Source organism: Drosophila grimshawi, unplaced genomic scaffold, assembly GCF_018153295.1.
Source record: "Drosophila grimshawi isolate 15287-2541.00 unplaced genomic scaffold, ASM1815329v1 contig_848, whole genome shotgun sequence".
Lineage (NCBI taxonomy): Eukaryota > Metazoa > Arthropoda > Insecta > Diptera > Drosophilidae > Drosophila > Drosophila grimshawi.
This window is the reverse complement of record NW_025063692.1, coordinates 10,813,302-10,826,833: the sequence shown is the minus strand read 5'-3', so window position 1 is coordinate 10,826,833 and position 13,532 is coordinate 10,813,302.

Below are 13,532 nucleotides of genomic sequence, written 5' to 3'. Positions count from 1 at the left end.
TTCTGGACTTGATTTAGATTTTGCACGTTTCATTGTGTTTGTATTTGGGGTGCCAAGAAATTACTAAGTAGCAAGCATATACCACATACATATATACGTACGTACATACATACATAGGTACGAGTAGGGAGCTGCAGTAGGCGTGTCAATGTGCCACAAAGCTATGTATGCATATGTGTAGCGTAGTAGACATCGTGTAAGGCATAGCGAAATGAAAAGTTTGGCTTAGAAAGGTTAGCGGTAGGAAGTGTTATATACATATATATATATATATATATATGTATATATATACACGCACATACACACACACACACATATACATGCATATAAATATGTGTATATATACATATACATATATATAGACAACAATATAGGGAGCACATGCAGACATATGAAACATGTATACCAAGCATATATCAAAAAAAAAACAATATATATATATATAAATATATATATATATATAAACACTTTACAACTCGTCCCATTTGGGTGTGGAATAAAAGAATTCAATGGTCCAGCACACAATGTATTCAAGTATTGAAGCGCAGGGGAAATAAATCAATTACAGCCATGAGGTGGTATACAGAGAGCAATAACGTAGGCCTAAAGTGCGAATTATATTTGTATACTCTATATAAGTACATAGCATACATTACATCAATACATACATAATACATACGTTCATCCACACACACACACATACATACATACATACATACATACATAGGCGTACATACGAGTACATAGAAGTACATTCAGGTACACATATTGGGCCACAGTCCCTCAGCTGATGTAAAGCTGGCCAATTCTACAATACATATGCATACATATACAAAATATATATATATAGACATATATATTTCTATAGACAATGTGACAAAAAAAAAAAAAACGAAATGAAATGAAAAGAAAAGAAATGGAAAAAAGAAACACCAATAAAACAATTAATAAAAAACAAAAAAGTAATTAGTATATTTGTACAATAGAAAATAATCAAAAGCAAATGACAGCACAAACAGCTAACAAAATGCTGAGTACAGTCAATACAAAACACTCACACACACACACAAAAAATGCCTGAAAACAAAAAAAAAAACAACAACCAATATACAAAATGAAACAAAGCGAAGAAAATGACAAATGATGAGTAAAAATGAAGAAACGTGTATGGTTTTTGAAACAAATGTTATGCCTGTAGCAATAATGAAACCTCAAATTTGTAATTTATTTCGAATACTTCAAATAGTTAAATTCTACACAGAGTATGTTTTGGGCACGTACTGCAAATATTATTATTGAGCAATTATTATGTGGCAGACAAGTTACATTTTGATGCAAGGGTTGGGCGCTCGTCTACTGGCATCTCATCGAAAAACACAGAAGCCCCAAACCAAACAATTAAAGTGTTTGTTTTTTGTTTTTGTTTTGTTTTTTTTTCATTTTTTACTCAGTGGCAATCGATAACGAAACACAACACGAAAAATTGTCAATAAAAGTCAAAATATTGTTTATTAGACAAATGCATGTACTTCTTGGCAAACTGCTTTTAATCTGAGATGGGATCGATTGGTAACTGCCAGCTCAAAAATATGTACAATACATAAGATCTTTAAGGGTATAGCCAAGTAGCTCTAACTCGCTCAAATTAGTACAGATTTTCAAAGGACAAAGGTGCGTTACAATTGTAAGGACTAATCCCATCGAATATCATTCAAGCATAATGGATTCATGTCACTTAGGCCAAATCCTTATAGATTTTCAGGTGCGTTAGATTTGTGGGCACATAGAATCTGAATATACAAAGAGAATAACTGATCGCCAAACAGATATTATTATTTAATCTTGTATATAGGGATTTATTAATAGATTTGGCTCTTTTTCCCAATATCTAAAACAGGTTCAGGTTCTCAACTTTCCGATTGAATGCCAATTGATGTGGTTTGACTGCGTTTGACTACGTTTGAAGCTGTTTTAAATGTGATATCTAAATATGAAGCTTTCCACTTATCTAAATTTGTATTTACATGTATGTATTTCATTCGTTAAAACAGCGTCTTCATTAAATGACAAAAATGCGTTCCATTTCATCCAACTGTTGACTTAGCAGAGACACACACCACGAACCACAGAAAAAGAAATGTTGGCAATATATTTTGGTTAGCCCAGACACACACATTCTTAACAATATATGGAAGACACACTTAACGAAAATCGAAATATTCTCTAACTATTTGACGAAGAAAGAGGTTTAAGTCTACGATTAATGTTCACAAATTATGTAGCACAGCCTTAGGCAGTCACTTAAAATGAAAATCTAAAACAAATGAAATGAAATATAAAAAAAGCAGGGGAAAACAAGAATAATTGTTTTATGTGTGTGGCTTACTTCAATATTCACAGATCTTATATATATTTAAATTCAAGACACGAAACAATTATTATTGCAATTCTGTCTTATGGCCATTATTAGCTTATGATCGATTTTGCTTATGGTAATTTATTTTATTGCCGTCTATTAATAATTGGTCATTAACGGCCAATGGTAATGCATTAATAGTTGAATTTTGATGGATGACAACAGGCGCAAGTCAACACTACTCAACTGGTTTTCCACATTGTTGACAACCAAACGTTTCCATGACTTGTTGTAATTGCTATATCTTATCCCAGAGATCTGTGTGGAGAAGAGATGACATCATTCGTTTGAATGAAATCGATCGCATGAATGACCTAATAAAATACTACAAATGAATGCCACATGAATCAACCGGGGGCAAATACACAACACTAACAGCAATAATGATTGCAACAACAATCCGAAATTCTAATGGAATTGCACCAAAGTGCAGCTTTCCCCCCACCTCCCACCACCCCTTTCTTCTTTGCGTGCAATTTCAATTTGCCAGACTCTCCTCTCTCTCTCTCTCTCGCTGTCTTTCTCTCGCTCTGGCTCATTTCGTTTCACAATTTCATCAGAAACAGACGCGGTGTCGCCAGTTCCGCCCCTAAATGCAAGCATTCACCCCACCCCAACCCACCCCACCTCCCCTCAACCTATTTGAGCTCCCTTTTAAGTGGGGGCGTGACGCGAGCATTATTCATTAAATGCAATCGTTGCAAATAAAAATATTTGTTTATTATTCCCTCAACGACCGCTTAATCATTTTTGTCAATTGTGGTGCAAAGGGTGAGCGGGGGTGGGGGAGTGTAGGTTGGGGAGTTATATTTTGGCAACAGTTCAAGGCGTTAGCCACCTGGTTGAAATTCGATAAGCATAAAATGAAGATCATAAGTTAATATAAGTGATATGAAATATTTGTATACCCTTTTTCCAATGATTTCGAGTGCTTTCAAATTAAGAATTGTATTTTCATTTATGTCGGTAATAAATTGAATGGTTTTCCCGAAATTGCGCGTAGGATCAAAAGTAAAGATATATTCATTGATTTACTGATGAACCAAAACTTCCATACAGTTCAGACACATACTAGACAATGCCCCCTTGCCCCCAAACCCCAACCCCAGCCCACTCTTCGCTCTGATACCATGAGCTGTATTTTCTATTACGCATTTGGTCTTTTGTGACGCCTTTGTTTCTTCGTCATTGTTTACCATTACGCACACACACGCACACGCACACACACACACACATACACCTGGCATAACAACCCACAGTTGTGGGGCCCACCCACAGCTCATCAGGCATTGAAATCACCTCCGCAGATTGATTAAGATTGTCTGCAATAAAGACAGGCAAAACGGAAACATTGAACGACGATTGACGTTGAACTACTCCCACATAACGTATATATATATATATATATATATATATATAGAGTGACATTTAATCGAAAGTGACATTTAATCGGATCTCGAAATTTTCGCATTTATTTTCTCTGGACCTTTTCCTTTTGATGTGAAAATGTGATCTTTATTAAGCAGATAGCAGATCCTAATTGCAAAGAACAGGGAAACGTTCCTTCTCGGAACAGTTTTCCCCCAAATAAACCAGATAATTATCGGTTATGTTATAAGCGAATGCGTTATTTTTTGTAAAATTATGATAAGTGATAAGAACTGGGTTTCATTTGTCAATGTTATCAATTAAACGATAATTTTAGCTGTCATTTGCGTCAAAGGGAATTTCCTCAAACCAATATACCCCGTATATATACATATATATATATTCTACGATATACCCTTGCAATGATTGGAACTGCTTAAGGCAACATTGTCTTTTGTTCTATCGATTGCTGCGCACTTTTTTTTTGTGGGTGCGAAATCGAAAATACTTTATCCATCTATAATCAACTGAAATTGGCTTTAAATAGATAAAGAAGCGTTCATAAACCAAAATATAAACAACACTCAATTGTTTAAGCAAAAGAGTATTTATAATTATTTTCCACGTGTTATTGAAATTTCCCAATCTTAACTGGGTTCATGACACACCCACAATTACAGCCACAGCTAAGGATGGGTTAGGAGGGTGAGTGGTGTGCAGCTCTAGCTATAACTGCTAATAAAGCTTTAGCATTGTTCATTACTCATACGACATGTTGTTCAAGTGAGGCTGTAAAAAACGCCGCTGGATAATAAAACACTTAAAGCTAAACGCTATTGGCGTCAGACGATAGACCATTATCCACGAGCGTCTGAGACACCATTCTACCTTGCCCGCGTTTCAATACCCAGTTGCCATAAGATTGGGTGCCAAGAGTAATATAAAGTTGCAAAAGTATATAGAGGAAAAAATGCAATTATCTCTAAAATCAATTCTTGAAAAATTAGACAAAAATTAGACTGTCTACAGGGTATCTAAGGTGAACCTCACTTGAGAGTAGAGCATTCCCATTTATGGGTTATATGTCGATTTGATGATGTGAGATATATGACACGCAATGAAATGGCAACACACACACACACACACACAAACACACACACACCTAGACAAATTATTATGTAAATGTGGCTTGGCTTTGTTTAATGGCCACATAAACTGTAATTGCAACTGTAAAGAAAACAACAAAATTATTAATTGAAACTTGTTCGAGTTTGCAGCTTGACAAGGAGTGGGGAATTGGATATGGGCTGTGAGGAGTGGCGGGTGCGGCGGGGTGTGCATCGGTGAGATGGGAGTTCGCAGTTCAAATAAACGTACATTGAAAACATTGCTGAGGCAGGCAGGCAAATTAATTGCAGCTAATTACAAGCAACAGCCATAATGGATACGCGCAGGGAGGGGGGGATGGGATAAGAGGAGGGAGAAGGAGCCACACACTGAGACCACACGTGCTGTGGCACACTCCAGCCAGCACACAACCCCATCACACTGGAAATGCCTGCAACCAAAAACCCGGAAGATGATGCAGCTAAAAACTCAGAGCTGCTGTCAACTCGATAGAGCCAAGGGGCACAGATGAAGCCTGATGCGTGAGGCAGAAGGGGTTAGGAAGGGAAGCGAATTGCGGGATGGGGTGGGGTGGGGTGTTTAGCTAGAGAAATGACATTGCGTTGATTAAACCAAGTTGCAATATTGCAACATTTCAACATTTGCACAGTGCCACATTGCCACATTGCAACAATAAATGCAGTTTCATTGAAGTTAATCAGCCATCCCACAGACCAGAGGACCAGGGACCAGGGACCACAGAGACCAGAGTCGAAGACGGCGCCGATCTTGTCGACAATTTTGCATAAGCAACCAGCAACAAGCAACAAGCAACAAACAACAAATAACAAGCAACACAAGACAAGCATTTACAACCACATCTGCTGAAAACAAATTAGCAAATTGACTGAAGCATTGCGTGGAGTACTCTGGCCTTATACACTGACAGAAATGACGATCCTATAATATGCATCTTACACAAACTAGTTCGTTACTTATTTCTTTAACTTTTCCAGAATTAAAGCAGATGTCTTGTATTTTTCGAAGGGGTTACTAGATTAGATATTCATTCAGCTCATCTTAAATGATGTATAATATTTTAGATTCTTTTTGTCACAGATAGTTTTCGTATCTTTTATCTCGTATCTCTTTCATTTCCCCAGATCAATTGTCACCTGGTTAAAATGCATATTTTTTGGCTATGCAGGAGCAAATCCTTTGCTTTTCGCTCAGTGTATGGTGGGTAGGGTGGTGATCTTCTCTTTTAATTTTTCCGCTGCGCTGCGGTTTCATATAATTTTTATTGGAATTTATTGTGCATGCATATTTGTTGCTGCTGCAGTTGCTGTTTGTTGATGTTGTTGTTGCTCTTGTTGCTGTTGTTGCTGTTGCTGTTGCTGTTGCTGTTGCTTTTTCTGTTGCATTAAGAGGAAGAGATGAAGCAGCTCCGATAATGTCATTTGCCTGTACAGAGCGAAGCATTCGTCTGCTCTTTTTTATCTGCCATTTGAATTCAAATTGAAATGGAAAAATTGAAATTGAAATGACTTTGTTGCAATGTCGTCCAATCAAATTCACATTTCGACTGGCGCCGCCATTGAACGCATCTCAACCATAAACAATATGCGCCTGTATTTGTGGAACCAGCCAACTGAACAAGTTCAAACAGTTGCAAATGCCATGAAATACCATTAAGAAGTGATTAAAAGGGTATCATGACATGCTGCAAAAGTATGTAACAGACAGGGGCAAGACATCAATTGATGTCTCTCTCTCTCTCTCTCTCTTCAATTTATGGATTGAATGCTTGTTGTTATCCTTTTGTCTTTTCGCAGCTCAACTTGTAGCAATTGAAAAAGATTTCCTTGCTTATAATTCGTGCTAAGTTGCGCGCTGACCTGTTAGCCAATATGTCTGTTGGCTAAGACTAAGTCAATACCATCTGCCTAGTCTCTTTTCAATTACCCCCTGTTGATCTCTCTTAGAGAGAGAGAAGCTCCCCTTTCTCCCCATTCCAGTCCCAGTCTTGCATTGACCCCAAAAACTGTTTATTGACACAAATCGTCAATAATCAATTCTCTATAAATAAGTTCAGTCTAAGCAATTGTATATGCCGATGCCGATGTCGATGTCGATGTCGATGGCCTTGCTGTGTTGCGACACCCTCCCCCACCCATCTCTCTCCCTTCCATACCCTGCTCTGTCAGCCTCTAGGCCTGCGCACCACGCATGCAAAAAAAATGTTTTTCCGCTTTTCCGAGCGCAAAAGAATAACGCAAGCATCCAGCATTGATTGGCAGCGGACTTGCGGGCGTGCAAGGGTTGGGGATAGGGTATAGCTGTTATTCGCTGTTATGCCTAGTGTCAATTATAACACATAGCTCACCGCGGCGCAGATAGGAAGGGGGAGAACGAGTGAGGGATGGAGTCGACGTAGAGAGGGTGCACAATTGCTGTTGGGCAATTGGCTTTGGGCGTAATTTATGCATGGTGGCCATGCAAATATTTGTGCATGTGTTGGATACAGGGAACAGCAGGAGGGAAGGGGAAGGGGGGGGAGGCTAGCAGAGCTGGCAATCGATCGATGGATGGTCTGAAACGATCTATCGATGCTAGCAAGCCATCGATCAATTGCAAAAGTCGAGGAATCGAACCGAACCTAAATAAATGTCAAATAAATAAAATGAACAGGCAATAAAAACAAAGAAGGTTGCGAAGATGGAAGGGTGGGGGCGGGGAGGGGGATGGAAGGGCCAGATGGCTTCCGGGGGGTTGGTGGTTGGTGTTTGGGGGTTGGGTCCACTTCAAATGGAGGTGTGAATGTGGGCACTTTAATGAAAACAATAAATCTTCATCACTTGCAAAGCGAGTGAAATGCGGCGCAATGCAAAATGAATTGCAAGTGAAAAACGATAAACGGCAAACGACAAACGACAAACGGTCAACGGCAACGGCAAGTGGCAAGTGGCGACCAGGGTTGCCACACTCGTTGTGCGATAGAAAGAAACAGACTGCTGCACAATTAATAATTTATTGAACACAAATGCACTTACAATTTGCAAACGTAACAATTTATGTCATCCAGTTACACAAACCGCCCTGTCCCCGCCACTCCCCACCCTATCTTTTCATCATCATCACCTCACTCGCCACTCTCACGATCTCTCTCTCTCTCTATATATATATATATGTATATATGTATCTATTTCTGTCTGTATGTCTCTGAAACGGAAGCACACATTTTGTTCGATCAATTGAAATGTGAATAAACAAAAGCTGAAAGCAAATAAATCATTGGAAAGTGCTAATGTGTTGGACTACATAATACCCTATCCATTGTTTGTTTGGGTTTCCAATCGGAATAATCGAATATATAATCGATTTATCCTGCTTGAATTTGTGAACATTTTCAGTTCAATCATCATCATCATCATCATCAATCAATGAGTTGAGCTCCCAGGTCCCAAGTCACAGGTCGCTTCCCCATCTTGGTCCGGGTGCCGGCGACAATTACGTAACTGAGGCGAGTCGGCGAGTGCTTGGAAAATGCGAATTATGCAATGCAAGAGATTTGCAGTGGCACTTGCCTAAAATGCCATTTGCAACGTGTTTGCATTGCAAGTGCGATGCAGCAATTTTAATCGTTTATCAATCGAGCAATGCGCATTAGCATTAAATACTTTGCCAGCTCATAAATTTTATTCTCGTTCAATTAGCCAAGTGCTGACTTTAATGCCATATTGATTTCCTTTATAGTTGAATTTATTTTGTATTCAGTTTTTATTATCTTATATTCGAATAATACAAATCAAAAGAACCATTAATTATATATAATATATGAACTATAACTATTTTTAAAGAAGCATTTTGTATTCGAAAGAAATCTGACGCATTTCAAATTTGAGAACTTGTGAGTTACTAAAAGGCTACAAAAAATAGCAAAAAAAAATTATAGATGTATTTCTTTGATGATTTTTTTCATCGTAATGGAATCTTTATAATGGAATGGAAAAATTTCCAGACTTTTGGCCTTAATTGCCAGCACATCGTTGCGGCATTAATAGACTTATCATATATTTTTAAGGAGTTCCAGCCTCAATTTTTTCATCTGACAATAGACATTGACATTGTTTACTTCAGAGAGGTTTAAGTCTGACAATTGTGACGATAAGCAAATGGTAATCGTTAACCAATTGCGGATTTTGTTGTTGTTTGTTTTTTAAATTTGCTGCTTGATAAACTAATGTTTTTATTCTTATTTACTATATATAATTCAATCTCAAGCGATTTGTGAACAATTTGTCAAACTTTGAATTGATAATAATGCCAATACTTGTTTGTTACACTGAACAATAAATAACAATTATGAGTCGTGCATGAATCAATCAATGGCGAACCCGAAACCAAACTGCAACTTCCTGGGAACTGGGAACTGTCGTAGTCGTAATCCTGCTCTGGCAACGATGGTGTTCCTTTCATTTGATTCCCGTTGCAAGTGCAACAGCAACAGCAACGCCGGCAACAGATGATGCACGTTTTTGCTACGTGGTAAAAACCCATCGTGTGTTTTTCTCGATAACCAATGCGAGACAATAACGTGAGATTTCCTTGGCCGTCTGCTATGATCTAGAAACACGTGAGGCTTCTCTGCTCTTCTCCTCACGCACGAGACGTATTGGGCCAGAGGGCATCCAACCAACCATATGGGTTAAGGTTAAGTTCCGGAAATTCCCGAATGGGAACAGGTAGTCGGCACAGGACCTGGTCAGGTTGCGTTGCATTTATTTCTAGCTCGGTCTTAGGTTTCGCTGTTGGTTTTGGTCTTGCTGAACGACTGAAAGAATGTTTCGCGATTCGCACTCGCAACGCCCGCCAAGAAGCCAATTTAAATAAGCAGCATAAACAAAGGACGACTGCGATTTATGACACTGTCGAATGATGGCATCAAGGATGCTGCCTGCTTGCCTGCGCCACACTTGGGCTTGGCCCGGGATTTTCCCACGGCCCATCTTCGCTTATCTGAGTGCCCCTTTTATGAGGCATCGCCATCGCCATGCATCTGTTTTTCGCACATTTGTCTGTTGTTGTTTCTATGTTCCATGTGATGGGAATTTATGTATTTCCCCGCTTTACCTGACCGGGAATCAAACCAAACCAAACCAAACCCAACCAAGGCAAATCGAACCGCATCGAAACCAACCCACACAATTCCCCTCAAATTAAATTAATAAATAATTCAACTAGAATAGATTTTGTTTCAATGTGTCAAGAATATTTTTAGTTGTAGTTGTCTTCTTTGATAATAGAATGCATTTTAGTGTTCGTTCGTTTGTAGATGACAACAAATTAATAAATCTGATTTTACTGCGCATTATAATGAATTTGAATGTACAATAACAGATTACCCCCAAACCACTTCATCGCCCCCACCCCACCCCCCTTTTTTTTGCTGGGGCGTGTTTGCTATTTTGCTATTTTGCTATTTCCAATTCCCAGTCTAAATCCATTTTGAATATTCTTTTCCGTCTTGGCCCATATAAACTACAGATGTATGTCTGCCACATAAATATATTGACGAGCACTTGAAAGCACAGACACTCCCTCCCCACCCCCCATCCCCATCACCATCCCAATCCGCCTGCCTTCTCGCATATTTGGTGGACGCCTTTAAGCTGCTGGCGCCGGCGCCGGCGCCGGCGCCAAAGATGAGGGTCGTCAAAATAGCAACTTGTAGCAAGTTTTGAGCGACATTTTGTGTCGGCTGTCGATATCTACGTATGTATGTATGTATGTATGTATGTAGGTATGTATGTACATATACGCAAGTGTATCTATCTAAATTAAAATAACAAAAACAACAACAACAACAACAACAAAAATATACACACAAAAAGATGATCGGCGCCAGACGGGCATAAAAAACAGCAAAAGGGGGGTGTGTGTGTCAGGCGCATTCCCATTTGTTTATTGTTCAAAATGAATTTGGTTTAATGCTTTTCCTTTCAGTAACAAGCCAATTTTTTTTTGTTTTGCTTTTTTTGTTGCGTTTTTTTTTTTTTTGGCAGCTTTATATGACCGGAGTCTCGGACCATATCCAATTAATGAGCTATGCGATTTGCGATGCGATGCGATGCGATTCGCTTTATAATCTTGTCGAATCTTTATAACTTTATATGTATCTTTATCCCCCCGTTTACGACTGCGCATTAATAAATTATCTCCTTCTCTGTCGCTCTCTCGTTCTATTTTACTTTTGCCATTAATCTGGCCATAAAGCAAGAATTTTGTTTTAATTTTTGTTTGGTTTTTTGTCTCGTTATTAGTTCATTTAACGCCCACGGTGCCACGCCCATTAGCCGTCGCAGCAGCAGCAGCAGCAGCCGCCGCAGATTGCTAATTCCCATTCCCATTCCCATTACCATTGCCACAATTTCCGAGCACCATCCCCACCCCCAGCCAGACTCGCCCAACTCAGCCATGATTCATTAAAGTCTAAAGAGCCAACTAATAGTCGAAAATTTCATTTAATTTGCGCGTTTCAATTTTTTGTGCGCTACTTGTTTCTATTTTTTTTCTTATTTGTTATTTGTTGTTGTTTTTTATTTCTATACCCCGCAATCTTTAATCCAAAATAAAGCAGATACAAAGATAGATAAGTAAAATCATTGATTACTTAAGAGATTTAGGATTGTTTAAGGGAAAATTCCATGCAGAAGTTTGGGGTATTTGTGGTGTTTGAGTAAAGCTCTGATTCAAGTTTAAACTGCAGGGCATTTGCCAGTCGAGCATTCGCTCTCAACTTGTTTTGTTGTTGTTGTTGTTGTTGTATTCTTCTTTTATTGTTGATTTGTTTGCGGGCGCATTTTCAAAGCGCTCGACATTACTCGAATTTTGTACAGGCAACAAAAGCAACAACAAAAACAATATGAAAATTGGTGAGAAAATAGAGTAAACAAATTTCTGTGTGTTGTGTTGCGTTGTGTGTGAGTGTATTGCGATCGGTCGGTCTGCCTCCTTGATTTTGTTAATCGTCTACAAAAGCTAACCCAGAGATGATCTAATTATTGACGCACGAATCCGCATTGGCCAAGCAACAACAACAACAACAACAACAGCAGCAACAACAACAGCAACACAAAGAGGAAAAATTGTAGCTGAGCAATTTTTGAAAAGCCAGTCAGAGACAACAGCAACAGCAAATGAAATGAACGAAATCAAATATCATTATCCAAGCCATTAGCTCTTTAACGGCTCTTGTTGTTGTGGTTGCTGTTGTTGTTGTTGTTGTTGCTGTCATTGTTGCCTTTGTTACTGTTGTTGTTGTCGGTGTCTGGCTATAAATCTGCTAATGTGTGCGCCAAACACCCACATCGACCCGTTTTGAAAGGCCACGCAATCAACTCTTGAACTTGTTGTGCCCAACACGCATCACACACACACACACACACACACACACACACACACAGCACACACATACAGCACACACACCAGCACACACATCAGCACACACACCAACACACACACACCAACACACACACACACACAACACACATGCATTTTGATATCTTGTTAGTATTCTAAGTGGTTCATGGCCAAACTGTGGCGACCTCGAAAGATAATTTGTTGTTCTTGTGTTTTGTTGCTGCCGCATGAGGTTTTTGCTCTGCGAAGATTTTTGTTATTTTTCATCTTTTTGTTATTTTTTTCTTGTTTTCTCTTAAAATAAACAAAATAATAAACGCAACGAGCTAAAAAGGCTTAAACAGATTAAACAATCACTCAAATGCACAGATTAAAGTGCATTTAGTCATTTTAGCACAATTTACAACATTTTTGAAAAAATCGTATTTTCTGATTGAAAATAGATCAAGTTTTGTCATTGGCAGTAGCCAGTAGTAAAAAAGGGATTTTGTATTCAATGGGAATTGAAATTTTGATCGGTGAGAGTGCTGCGAGTTTCAGATTAAGTTCTTTGGCAGCATAGACTTACTGGCGATTTGATTAGGATGATTATAATAAAATATATAAAAATGTGCAAGGAGAATTGTGATTTATTTTATTTTTTGTCGATAATAATAATATTTATTATACTTTTTAATACAAATGTTTGCTGTTGTTGTTTGTTGTTGCTGCTGCTGCTTGTTTAAGCTGACACTGAAAAGTGCAAAGGGAATAAGATGAAGGGAGAAGAAGAAGACGAAGCAGCAGCAGCAGAAGGCGACAGACAGCAGCGACAAGTGATAAGATCGAAAAGGAGTCTGTGGCAACGACGCATGCAACGCATTTCAAAAGCCGCCAGCTAAATGTGTGTGTGTGTGTGTGTGTGTGATGGGTCTTGGATGGGTTTGGGATTGCTTGGGATGATTCGCTTGGCGTGCGTATCAAAATATAACCATAATAAAAATGCTCGTAATGATGCATCATAAATCGCGCCAAATGCCGGCGGCGCGCGCTTTTTCAGCCGCCACCAAATTGCACGATGTGGATGGGGATGCGGCTGCGGATGGGGATGGGACACACGGGAGGTGGGCATGTTGGGCAGGGTATAGAGCTAGGGAACGAGACAGTGACAACGGATTGAGGAGACGCGGCCAGTACACAGAAAAAAATACAAAAAATAAATCGCATTCGATAAACAATA